At 43.1% G+C, this 12,026-nt stretch overlaps 1 long non-coding RNA gene across 1 annotated transcript in view; it reads right to left on the bottom strand.

Annotated features, from left to right (window-relative positions):
• LOC128247317 (uncharacterized) overlaps positions 1 to 9,861 on the bottom strand; it is a 48,768-nt gene extending 38,907 nt beyond the window's left edge. The window contains exon 1 of the long non-coding RNA XR_016241096.1: positions 9,786 to 9,861. This is a non-coding gene — a long non-coding RNA (uncharacterized LOC128247317). The remainder of the gene's footprint in view (positions 1 to 9,785) is intronic.
• Between the last annotated feature and the right edge of the window lie 2,165 nt (positions 9,862 to 12,026).

The raw sequence follows: 12,026 nt of genomic DNA, 5'->3' as shown, positions 1-12,026 counted from the left end.
TAGTATGATGGTACTTGATGGTAGAGCAACGTTTCAGCAAATGTATCTACGTTATATAGCTTGAAAAAGGCAGTTAGGGTAGTGTCTTTAGGGTATTCGACAACAATTGCAGCAGTTGAAGGCGTGAAGTAAATGCGTTGACCATTCTTAGGGTGGATTGCGAGCTGTTGAATAGGCGGATGCCTTTGATGTAAAGGAAAACCGAAAATTCTCCAGAATGCTTCATTGCTGCTTATCTATCTGCCGACTTGGTATTGTGCTACCTCGTCCCGGTTACCATTTTGCTGCAGAGAGAACGTAGCCGCATCTGTCCCTTTATTTATATATTTGCAGACGTATTTGATTGAACTGCAAAACTCTACGTTGATTTGAGCGTTAAACGCTTTGGACAAAAGCGGGCAAAATGGCATGATCCACCTGTTGTCTACTTCGTGGTGCCCTACCTTAACCGTGAGCCCACCGTCTTCAGGACGCCTTCGCCTGTATAGCGGGTAGCTATCGTTGCCCATCTGAGTATGAAGCTAGAACTTCTTGGGAAACCCTTTCGTGCATTTCGAATCTCTGAAGCATGGTGAATGGATGTTAAATCCATACCCACAAGGTCCATGAACAATGTTTGAGCATACTATCTGAAAAAGATCTGGGTCTACCGCTGGATCAGGCAGTTCTGCTGATATCAGGCTGTCTATTTTGTTTGAATTGATTTTTGAGGACAACCATAACAGAATATGGGCGTGCGGAAGACCTCTTTTCTGCCACTCGACAGTATACATGTCGCATTTAACACTCCCGAATATCTGTCCTATCTTGATCAAATCCATGAGTTTCTGTAGCTTCAACTGAAAAACTCGTGCAAGAAGATCATGCCTATCAGCAGGCCTCTGACCGTTTAATAGTTCAATTTCAATTTCAATCCACTTGGGGTTGCAAGTAAAGGTTATGAATAAATCCGGGCGACCAAAATGACGTACAAACGTCATAGCATCTTGCGTTCTCTCATGCATATACTGCGGACCCCCGGTAAATGTAGATGGTAAAATGCAGACCTGTCCAATATCTTGAGGCGCGACGTCATTGATTATGCCATCCCGAAGGTGGATATAATTCTCAGACCTTAGCTTTTTTTTGATTACGGCGAATGAAACGCAACCTTTCAGACTCCATCTTGGCGTAGATATCCACAACAAATTGATGGAACAGGTCACGTGAACAATGGAGATGATTCATTGAGTTTCCTCGAGTCATTAGACGATATGAATAGAATTCCATGCATGAAACGTTTTTGCTGGTACATTCGTCTAGTCTTTGTGAATGATGTTGTGGAATACCGAAATGATACCCATTCTCACCGTAAACGAATAGCAAGGGGTACTGGAGCGCATCGTATGCCCTATGAGATTCGTGTATTCGTTGGATGCTGTTATCGCGGCATGACAAAACAATATCCCTTGGATTAGAGGGTTCACCTTGAAGAACAATGGCAACTTCATTGCAAGATGGTTGATTATACCGGCCTGCATGCTCACCAAATGGACGTTTATCAGCATGTATGACAACATTAAAATTGGGGCCTGACGCTATCTCTAAAGCATACTTGAAACTCTTAACATAACTATTTGTTTCATGAAGCATTTCCTGTAGCTGAAATATCAGTTGGAAGTTAGTCCCAGGTGATATGTTATTTCGTTTTAGTGCCTGTTCTTGGTAGCTGCAAACGAAGTATAGTTAAAAGAAACTGCGACTCCTGTAATGCATCATGTTGAAGAGGTCCTATCCTGTGGTAAACCTGACCCTGAACTTTGAATGTAGGCATGAATCCATCCTCTCGGATGATATTGGCACCGAAAGAGGTCATTTGAAACGCACAGTTATACTTTCTTATGTTGCGTAGGAAGTATCTTGAATCAGTTGTTGTTCCCTCAAGAAGCTCCTGCAGTGGTTGTGGGGGATCCTCCAGCGTAGGTAATTTGACTTTTTCATCTGAACAGCACATTGCAGTAGGTTCTCCTGGCCACTTATTTGCAGAACAGAATGAGCAAATAACTCTCATATCGGAAATGGAGATTTCAGGGTAGGATGAATAATCGATGTTTGGATTATAATCGAACGCCTGTAATAACCATCTGGAACTGCATGGTTTCATTACACCTTTGCGAAGACTTTTACGACGGGCGATGGTGTTCAAGCGGTCACGTCTCACTTCCAGGGGCTCGAAAGCTCTTGCAGCAGCAGTTGAAGAAGCATGAACAGCAAGGCGAAGGGCTCGATGTTCATCATCTTCAGAAGTGGCAGCAGTTGAAGCAGCGTTTCTTGCTCTTGAGTCTCAGCAGCTTCTTGAGGCAGTGGTGGAAGAAGCAGTATTTGCTCGACAAAGTGTTAGCTGCTCTTGAGTCTCAGAACCTCATGAGGCAGTAGTTGAAGCAGCGTTTCTTGCTTGACGCAGGGTTCGTTGGTCTGGAGTCTCAGCAGATCTTGATGCAGCAGTTGAAGTAGCGTTTCTTGCTAGACGAAGGGTTCGTTGGTCTGGAGTCTCAGCAGCTCATTCAGCGGCTCTTAAAGAAGCGATTCTGGAATATCTTTTTAAAACCGATTCTTTCATTCCCCAGCAAACTCTCTTCTTTGGTGGCATTTCGTAAGAAATGTGATAAACAAAATAAGAGCAACGTATGGTTTTGGAATGAAAAACACCTAATGACAGGGTGGCTAGTTACGAAAGTTGGAAATAGAACCTGCTCATGTGTATTTCAGGCCGATATTATGTTTTGTTTGGCAGCGTTTATATAGTTCTTTTGGGAAGTTAAGAGGAATATATAAACAGAAAATGTATTTGTAATTGAATGCGTGTTAGTAAAATTTCAGTAAACGTCTCACCTTGAAACCAGGATATATAAATATTTACATTTAGCTGGACACTTAGTAAACCATTAGCATGTTGTTTACATAGAATTACTATAACGTAGGTTATCTCCCTTTTGTTTATGTAGAATATCGTGGTTAATTTCCAAACAGAAGAAAATGCCGAAATTGACCCATTTTAGCAAAGTTGTGAATAGAACCTGCTCATATGTATTTCAGGCCCATATTATGTTTTGTAGTTGAAACATATAAATACTAATTAAGCATCCATTGATATTGGTAGGGTTTTTTTTTCTAGTTCATGTGTATTTCGTTAGTAAATGGGGTATATTAAAAAATACATAAAATGGCACTTTCCAAATAATGGAAACCTTCTTAAAATTTTTGTCTGGAATGTTATTATTGGTTATTGGTAAACCTCTCACCTTGAAAGCAGGATATGTAAACTATTAGTATCTGTTTGACATTGATTTGCTGTAACGTAGGTTATCTCCCTTATGTTTATGTAAAATGTCGTGCTGAATTCCCCAAAATAAAAAGAAAATGCCAAAATTGACCCATATTGAAGAAAAAAATGAAAAAATAAATGGCCGATTCCGGGCATTTTCGACCATGAGAAATCCATTGTTGCGAGTTCCAGATTGCTATCTTGTAAGATGTGAATTTCTATAGAAGCAACACACACACACACTCACAAACTCACCTATACAATATGTACTGATACTGATAATTGGAAAACGAAGTTTCGTAACATTGTTTACAAAATAATAGGGGAGCAGTAAAAAGAGGAAATTTAAAAAATATGTTATCTCTGTCGCGCTCTCTCTCTCTTTGCACCGTCGCTAGAAGGGGACTTAACTCATGTTTGCAAATAACGGTGACTTTAAAATTGTTAGAATTTATGGTTTAAAATTATTTTTAATGCAAAAATTCACGTGTTAGGAAGCAACCAAAAAAAAAAAATCAAATGGCCAATTCCGGGCATTTTCGACAATGAGGAATCCATTGGTGCGACTCCCAGATTGCTATCTTGTAAGGTGTGGATTTCTATAGATGCAACTCACACACACACTCACAAACTCACCTATACTATAGGTATAGATAGATACGTATATGTATGTATGTATGTATATATATATATATATATATATATATGTATGTATGTATGTATATATATATGTATGTATGTATATATATGTGTATGTATGTATATATATATATATATGTGTGTATATATATGTGTATGTATGTATATATATATATATATATATATGTGTGTGTGTGTGTGTATGTATGTATCTATATATATATATATGTGTGTGTGTGCATGTATGTACAGTGGGGGAAATAAATATTTGTACATGTCAAAATTCTTTATTTATTTAATTTCTAATGAACATAAATGGGATATACCAATACTATATTTGCATACACATGCATAAACTAAGAATATGCAAAAGAAACTAATAAATTATAGTAACTAATGAATTTATATACAATTATAAATATTTAGGGGTGAAAAAGGTATTCGTACAGAATAAATTTATGAGTTTCTATGCCACAAAATACTGTTAAAATAATATTTTTTTACTACAACTTTCTCGTTTGTTCCAATAAACGGATCTAGTTCAAAACGGGGGCACCAGTATTTTCTTAACGAAACACTTTGAAACTTGGGACACTGGTAGAATGTGTCATATAAAACATATTTTTCTCTTAGTCTTCTTAAGAAAAATTATTATATTGCAATTTATTTCATGTTAAAGTTGTCGTATTTCTGTAATTTCAACCAATGACTGACGTCCATTCAGCCGAATGCATTAAGTGCTGACTACGTAAACAAACGATTCTGGCGGTGATAAAATTATTATTTCCTTGTCAAAAAATGGCTGAAGCATATTGGCAGTAGCTAATAAACCTTTCTATTATAGGCACAAGGCCTGGTTTTTGAGGGAAGGAGCAAGTCAGTTAGGGTTAGGGTAAGGAGTAACTGTAAACAGCTGAATACTTGTCAGTGATTGGTTGAAATTATCGAAATAAGACAATTTTTTACCTGAAATTAATTCGAATATAAAAAAAAATTTCTGTTCTATAACACAAAATAGATAAGTATACGAAGTTTGAAAGTCTTTCGGTACCAAAAACACTACATAAAACACAAATGAAAACTGGTGCCCCCATTTTGAACTAGATCCCAATAAACTTATCAGTAGTCATTTTTAAGTGTCAAAACGCTAGCTTCTTCATTCAGCACTGAGACAATATAAAGTAGTGTCGTAATAATGGCGAAAAGTAAAAACTCACAAATTCAGTGAAAAACTTAAATATTGAACAGTGGAAAGCAGGTAAAAGTTACAGGAAAATATCAGAGACCCTTTGTGTGCCATTTTCTACCTTATCTTCATTTATTCAAAGATATAAAAAATCGGGAACTGTTGAAAACAGAATAAGATCCGGTGCACCACGCAAGATTTCCCCTAGATCTTTAAGAAAAATGAAGCGAAGAATCGAAAAAAACGCAATGATCACCAGAAAGGAATTCCAAGATTTGTTAGCTTCAGGGATTAGTGTTACACCACGAACAATCAGTAATGAACTTCATAGGAATGAACTGAAGTCACGCTCTCCTAGAAAAACTCCGCTGTTGACTAAAAGGCATAGAGATGCCCGTTTGAAATTTGTCTATGAACATAAAGATAAATCTGATACATTCTGGGAAAAGGTTCTATGGACAGACGTGTCGAAAATTGAATTGTTTGGATGAAATTCGCGTAGCCATGTTTAGAGGAAAGATGGCACCACCTATTTGCTGAAAAACACAATTCCTGCTGTAAAGTTTGGAGGTGGCAACATTATGGTGTTTGGGTGTTTCTCTGCAAATGGCACTGGTAATTTACATGTGATAGATGGTAGAATGAATGCAGAGATTGTGGTGTGATGGAGGAAACAGACAACAGGAAGCAAAAGGGAGAACGAAACACTGGGACCTTACTTTGTCGACCGTGGCGGGGTAAACGATCGCTCCAGATCAAAACACGTCTTCTACGTACGCCGTCTATCTTCGAACTGCCCACACGTGCTCGCTGTCCACCGGGTGTGGCCGACTTCCGGTCTGTCTTCACTTCCGTTTGCTTCATCTGCGATCTCTCTCCACCAGCAACACATAGCTCAACACAGCCCATAACACCACATGTAACACCACACGCCCCCTTGATCTACAGATCACTCAACCGGCTTTCCCATTCACTCCTCGCTCCTGAACTACCTTAATTGGTTTCATAATCAGCCAACCAGGGAGGAGGGTGCCGCTCCCTCTGTGGTCGCTGTGCGACCCCTGGACTGGCCTGAGTTCCTGGCGCGCTGCCTTCATCATCTTGCCTACTGCTGTTGGTTCCATCCTCTGAGGCATTGACAATCTTCCGCACATCCAAAACATGGCGTGGCATACCATCGACAGAGACGTTCTTCGAATTGATGGAGGTTATTGTTCCTTTTCCCCATTGTGATGTACACCGTGCATTTGGGGGTTTTACCCAAACTTCTTCCCCGACCTGCACAAAGGTGTGCTCTTCCTCTCCCGCGAGTCGCATTGATGCAATACACGGATGCCTCCACTCGTACCTGAATATTGCCCTGTGTGACACCGACTCCTCAGCCTGTCTTGACCTGGGCGACATATTGTACCAAAATACGGCCTCGATTGGCGAAATGTGGCCCCTCTCTGCCATGGTCTTGATGGTACGATGATGCCTTTCCACCACTCCATTTCCACTTGGCCGGTATGCCGCCCTGAAGAAGCGGCTGACCTGCCGCCCTGAAGAAGCGGCTGACCTGCCACCCATCAAGCATTTCTTTCAGCACCTCCAAGCGAAATGCAGTGCCATTATCCAGCAGCAGCTCATCCACGAGGCCTCGTTCCAGGAATATCTCATTTAATACTCTCGCGATTTCCTCTGCAGTCCCCGTCTTCATCTCCCTCCATATGGCCATCCGCAGTCAACTATTGAGAGGTACGTCCCTTACCGGCAGTGTGTTATGTCCACCACCAGTCGTGGTCCACTGGAATACTTCCCGCCTCATGTACGCCCGGAGTAGGGTCAATAGACTGGCACCTGTCACAGCTGCTAACCACTCTCTGCACACTCCGTCTCGTTACCTCGGAGTCGACTTTCCTGGCCAATGTCCTGTCCACTCCCATGTGATGCATGGTATGCAGTCTCCTCAACTCCGAGTCACTCAGACAGCATACTGCAGCCACAGCCTGCTCCGCATCCTCGGGCACCTGCAACCAGGCGTCCTTTACCCTGGTTAGGACGTCTGTCCTGTTCTTTTTGGAAGGCACAAAAATCACGCTCAGCTTCAGATCGAACTCAGCGGTTAGCTCACGCAATATTCCCAATCGACGCTTTACCAACATCTCCGCGACCCCTTTGGTTCGCACCCTCCGCTCATTGGTGATGACTTACCGTCACCCAACCAAGCACAGTGGCCGAATCGGTCCTAATTTCGATGGTGCGCAGCCCCCACTTCAAGGCCAGATTCACCCCCTTCAGCACAGCATCCAACTCCGCTACATTGATATGGTTGCAGTCATCCATCTTCCTGAACCAGGCTGCATCTTCCACCACGGTGCCTCCCATTTCTAAGACAATCCCTATTGCGATGCTACTGGCGTCACACCAAACGATCCCGCTCTTTAATTTGGGAACATACCAACTGCCCCTCACTGGATCCTCTGCTCTCATTCTGACCAAGACTTCCTGCATCATGTCGGTCGTTTTCTCCCCCACTCTGTCATTCCACTTTGCTTCTTCGGCTCGTCTCTTGATGAAGCTACATGCTGTCCGGAGCCATCCTGCAACCGAGTAGTGTCCCACCAGCTTCCCAAACACCGAGAACAGTTCCCGTCTACTCACGCTGGTGCCCAGTTCGGGGATCTCGTTCCTTCGCCGAAACACCAACGCGCCGGCCTTGTCTCTCCGTAGCTTGAGGCCCAGTGCAGCGCCTCCCTCCATGGCCCCTGGTGGCTTGGCGACCATCTGAAATTCTTCAGGTGGCCTATGACCTCCGTTACTGGCATTATGGTTTCATCCACAAGGGCGTCATCGATGTACGAATTGGTGGCCCTTTTTACTCTGTCCACCTTTCCCAGGATGGCCTTGAGAATTGTTGCCATAATTTTTGGCGCTGAATTTAGCCCAAACTCCAGCTTGATCAGACAGTATGTCCGGCCCTTATACCTGACAAGCTGATGCTTCCACAGTCTCTCAGCCACATGTACCTGCAGGTATGCCGACTTCAAATCGACGATCGTGGAGGCCCCTGTCACCTGCCTCCATTCTCGCAAGGTGTCCCCGCAGACATTTGTGGCCTTGCCGCCCGTATGACATGATATGTGGTCATTCAGCTCTCGGAAGTCAAGCACTGGTCTGACCTTATGCTTTGTGGGCTGTACCACCACCATAAGCGGCAGGACTTCGCTCTCTACTTCTTCTTCCCAAGGGATCAATATGCCCTCCTTAATCCACCTTCCCCTCGAACTCGCTTCTGGCATCTCCTTTCAAAGAATGCTGGTAGCAGCCCACTTTATTTTTCAACGTCGGGAGCTCTCCCCTCCAGTGCCACTCTACTGTCCACCTCTAGCCATCGAAGGCGGCACGAAAATCCTGGTCTTCAATGGTGTGCGCGGCATAGTTTTCTTCGTGGTTCTCACCAATACACGGTGTTGCCATACACGGTTTCCCCGCAACCCCGAAAGTCACACCGGCCTCGTTGACAGTGACACCTCCTAAACGGGTGATTGCATCCATCCCCATGTCAATCTCATCCACCAAGTGGCCAACTGCAATTGCTTGCAGCGTCAGCTTTGTTCCCTGCATCTCAATCTGCACGTCTGTAATACCTTCACAGCATACCTGTCTCCCATCGACTGCCCTCACACTGCTTTCTCCACTCCACGTCTCTACCACTCCTGGAGTCATCAGGGTCGTCGTACAGCCCGTGTCCACGAGGGCTCGCGACATCTTCCACTCCACCAGAATGTTGACAACGGGTAGCAATAAACGCGCCTCTATTGATCCAAAGGGATGACCACTGGCGCAGTAGTCTCCCTTAGACTGTTTCCTTGCAGACATTCGCTGGCTATATGTCATTTTTCTCGACAACGATAGCAAATGACCTCAGGCTTGGGTAACTTGCAGTCTCGCACCATGTGCAGGCCCTGACACCGGAAACACTGTCCTTTGTACGGTCGCACACGTTCCTTGTTCGACCCCTCTCCGTTACTCCTTGATCGGCCACCTTTTGCTGTTGCAGTTGCCGCCAACGGCGTCGATCTACAACACGAAACTAGCACGCGAGCACGAGTTATAATATCTGCCATCGCCATGGAGTTCACGTTCGGCAGCTTCTGCAACTCGACCGACATGTGGTCAGGAAAACCAGTCACAAACGCCAACTTAACCGTCCGATCTAGCGATTCTCCTTCTTACCCCACCAGTTTAGCCAATCTCCTGAGTTCGTTGGCAAATTCGTCGACCTGTTCGCCAGTCCACTTTGCTTTCCCTAGGCGAGCGTATGCTTCAAACATTCCTTCTGCAAAGGCCTCCATCAAGCGGATTTCTATTTTTTCCGCGCTAAGTTGGTCCCTCTCTTCCATCTCAAAGAATAGCGCCAACGCCGGGCCATCTAAGTATAGCGGTAAAAAGCTTGCTAAGCGGCCTATCCCGTAGAGCTTCGCAACCAGCTTCATCTTTTTTAACCAAGCGACCACATCCGTGTCACCCCAAAACGGTTTAATCACATCATTAGAAATCCGGACTACACTCAAAAAAATTATTATTTTTTGTTGTTATGGGCCGAAATAGCTTGTGTGATGGAGGAAAACGACAACAGGAAGCAAAAGGGACAACGAAACACTGGGACCTTACCTTGTCGACCGTGGCGGGGTAAACGCTCGCTCCAGATCAAAACACGTCTTCTACGTACGCCGTCTATCTTCGAACTGCCCACACGTGCTCGCTGTCCACCGCGTGTGGTCGACTTCCGGTCTGTTTTCACTTCCGTTTGCTTCATCTGTGATCTCTCTCCACCAACAACACATAGCTCATCACAGCCCATAGCACCACATGTAACACCACAGAGATGTACCAAAATATTTTGAACAATAATTTATGAGACTGTAAAAAAGCTCCAGCCTTGTCAAGGGTTGGTTTTACAACAGGATAACGACTCTAAGCACATGCGAAGTCTACCAAAAAATGGATTGTCAATCACAATATAAAATTATTAGGATGACCAAGCCAGTCGCCTGACTTGAACCCCATTGAAAATTTGTGGCGTTATTTGAAAATTAAAATTCATTCAAGAGCCCCAACGTGCATTCCAGATTTGAAGAAAATTTGTCAAGAAGAATGGGAAAAAATTCCTAAAGAAACATGTGATTAAGAACTACAAGAGATTGGTTGAAATGGAACTGAATAATGGTTATGATACGAAGTATTAAATCAGAATTATCAGTTATTTATGTTCTGTACGAATACTTTTTTCATCCCTAAATATTTATAATTGTATATAAATTCATTAGTTACTCTAATTTATTAGTTTCTTTTGCATATTCTTAGTTTATGCATGTGTATGCAAATATAGTATTGGTATATCCCATTTATGTTCATTAGAAATTAAATAAATAAAGAATTTTGACATGTACGAATATTTATTTCCCCTCACTGTATATATATATATATATATATATATATATATATATATATATATATATATATATATATATATATATATATATATAATATATATATATATATATATATATATATGTATATAATACCAACTTCAGGAAACCTGCCAGTCACCTAGTCACCTACCGCTCCGGCAGACACTCTAGCCAAATCGGCTACATCCTCGCCAGAAATAGGGAAAGAGGGCGGCTTATAAATGCCAAAATCTACCCTGGCGAAGAATGTACCCCACAACATAGATTAGTAGTTAGCGACTTTGGGATCAAGGCAAAATGGGTGCCCAGAATTAGACAGGCTTGGAGGAGAAGGGTGTGGAAGCTTAAAGACCCTGCAAACGGACAGAGACTTAGAGACAAGTTACTTGAAGCATTTAACGAAATAGAAGGGGATATAGCATCATACAACGTGGAAGACAATTGGAGATTTCTGCGGGACAACCTGTTGAAAGCCACCGACCAGATTTGTGGGTGGTGTAAGGTCCCCTCCCGACCCAGAGTAACGTGGTGGTGGAACAAGGAGGTAGACAGGGCTATTAGACAAAAGAAACAAGCTTGGAAGGACTGGAAGAACGGTGGTAGCAGGGAATTGTGCCAATGTGCCAGAAGGGAGGCTAGGCGACAGGTTTATTTAGCCAGAGGGGAAGCAGATAAGGAAAGATTTGCCAATGTTCTGCGCCGTGAGGACCAAAGACTAGAGGTATTTCGTGTTGCAAGACAGTGTAGGAGAGAGAATAGTGATGTTGTAGGAGAGAAATGTGTTCGCATGGATGATGGTACGCTTGCATTAAATGAGGATGCAAAGAAAGAGGTCTGGAGATGCCACTACGATAGATTGCTTAATAAAGAGAATGAATGGGAGAAAGAGAGCCTGCCGTATGTCGACCCAATAGAGGGACCAGCTATCCGAGTTGATAGTACCAGGGTAGATAAAGCAATTAAGAGTATGAAGACCGGGAAAGCCCCCGGCCCATCAGGAATCACTGCAGAGATGCTCAAAATATCTGGCAGTGTTGGCTATAGCCTAGTCACCCGTATTACGAACCAGGTGATACACGAAGGAGTCATACCCAATGATTGGTGTAGTAGCATCATAGTCAACTGCTACAAAGGTAAAGGTGACGCTTTAGATACAAATAATTACAGAGGCATCAAGCTGTTAGATCAGGTTATGAAAGTTACAGAGAGGGTCATAGCCCAACTAATTAGGGAGCGAATCAATTTAGATGAGATGCAGTTTGGGTTCGTGCCAGGTAAAAGCACTACTGATGCCTTATTTCTAGTGAGACAGTTGCAGGAGAAATACCTAGCTAAGGATAAACCTCTGTACCTGGCTTTCGTTGACATGGAGAAAGCCTTTGACAGGGTCCCCCGATCCCTTATCTGGTGGTCAATGAGGAAACTTGGGATAGAAGAATGG

The sequence above is a fragment of the Octopus bimaculoides genome, chromosome 3 (genome assembly GCF_046866305.1).
Source record: "Octopus bimaculoides isolate indiv1 chromosome 3, ASM4686630v1, whole genome shotgun sequence".
NCBI classification, from domain to species: Eukaryota; Metazoa; Mollusca; class Cephalopoda; order Octopoda; family Octopodidae; genus Octopus; species Octopus bimaculoides.
This window is presented reverse-complemented; position numbering and strand designations above follow the sequence as displayed.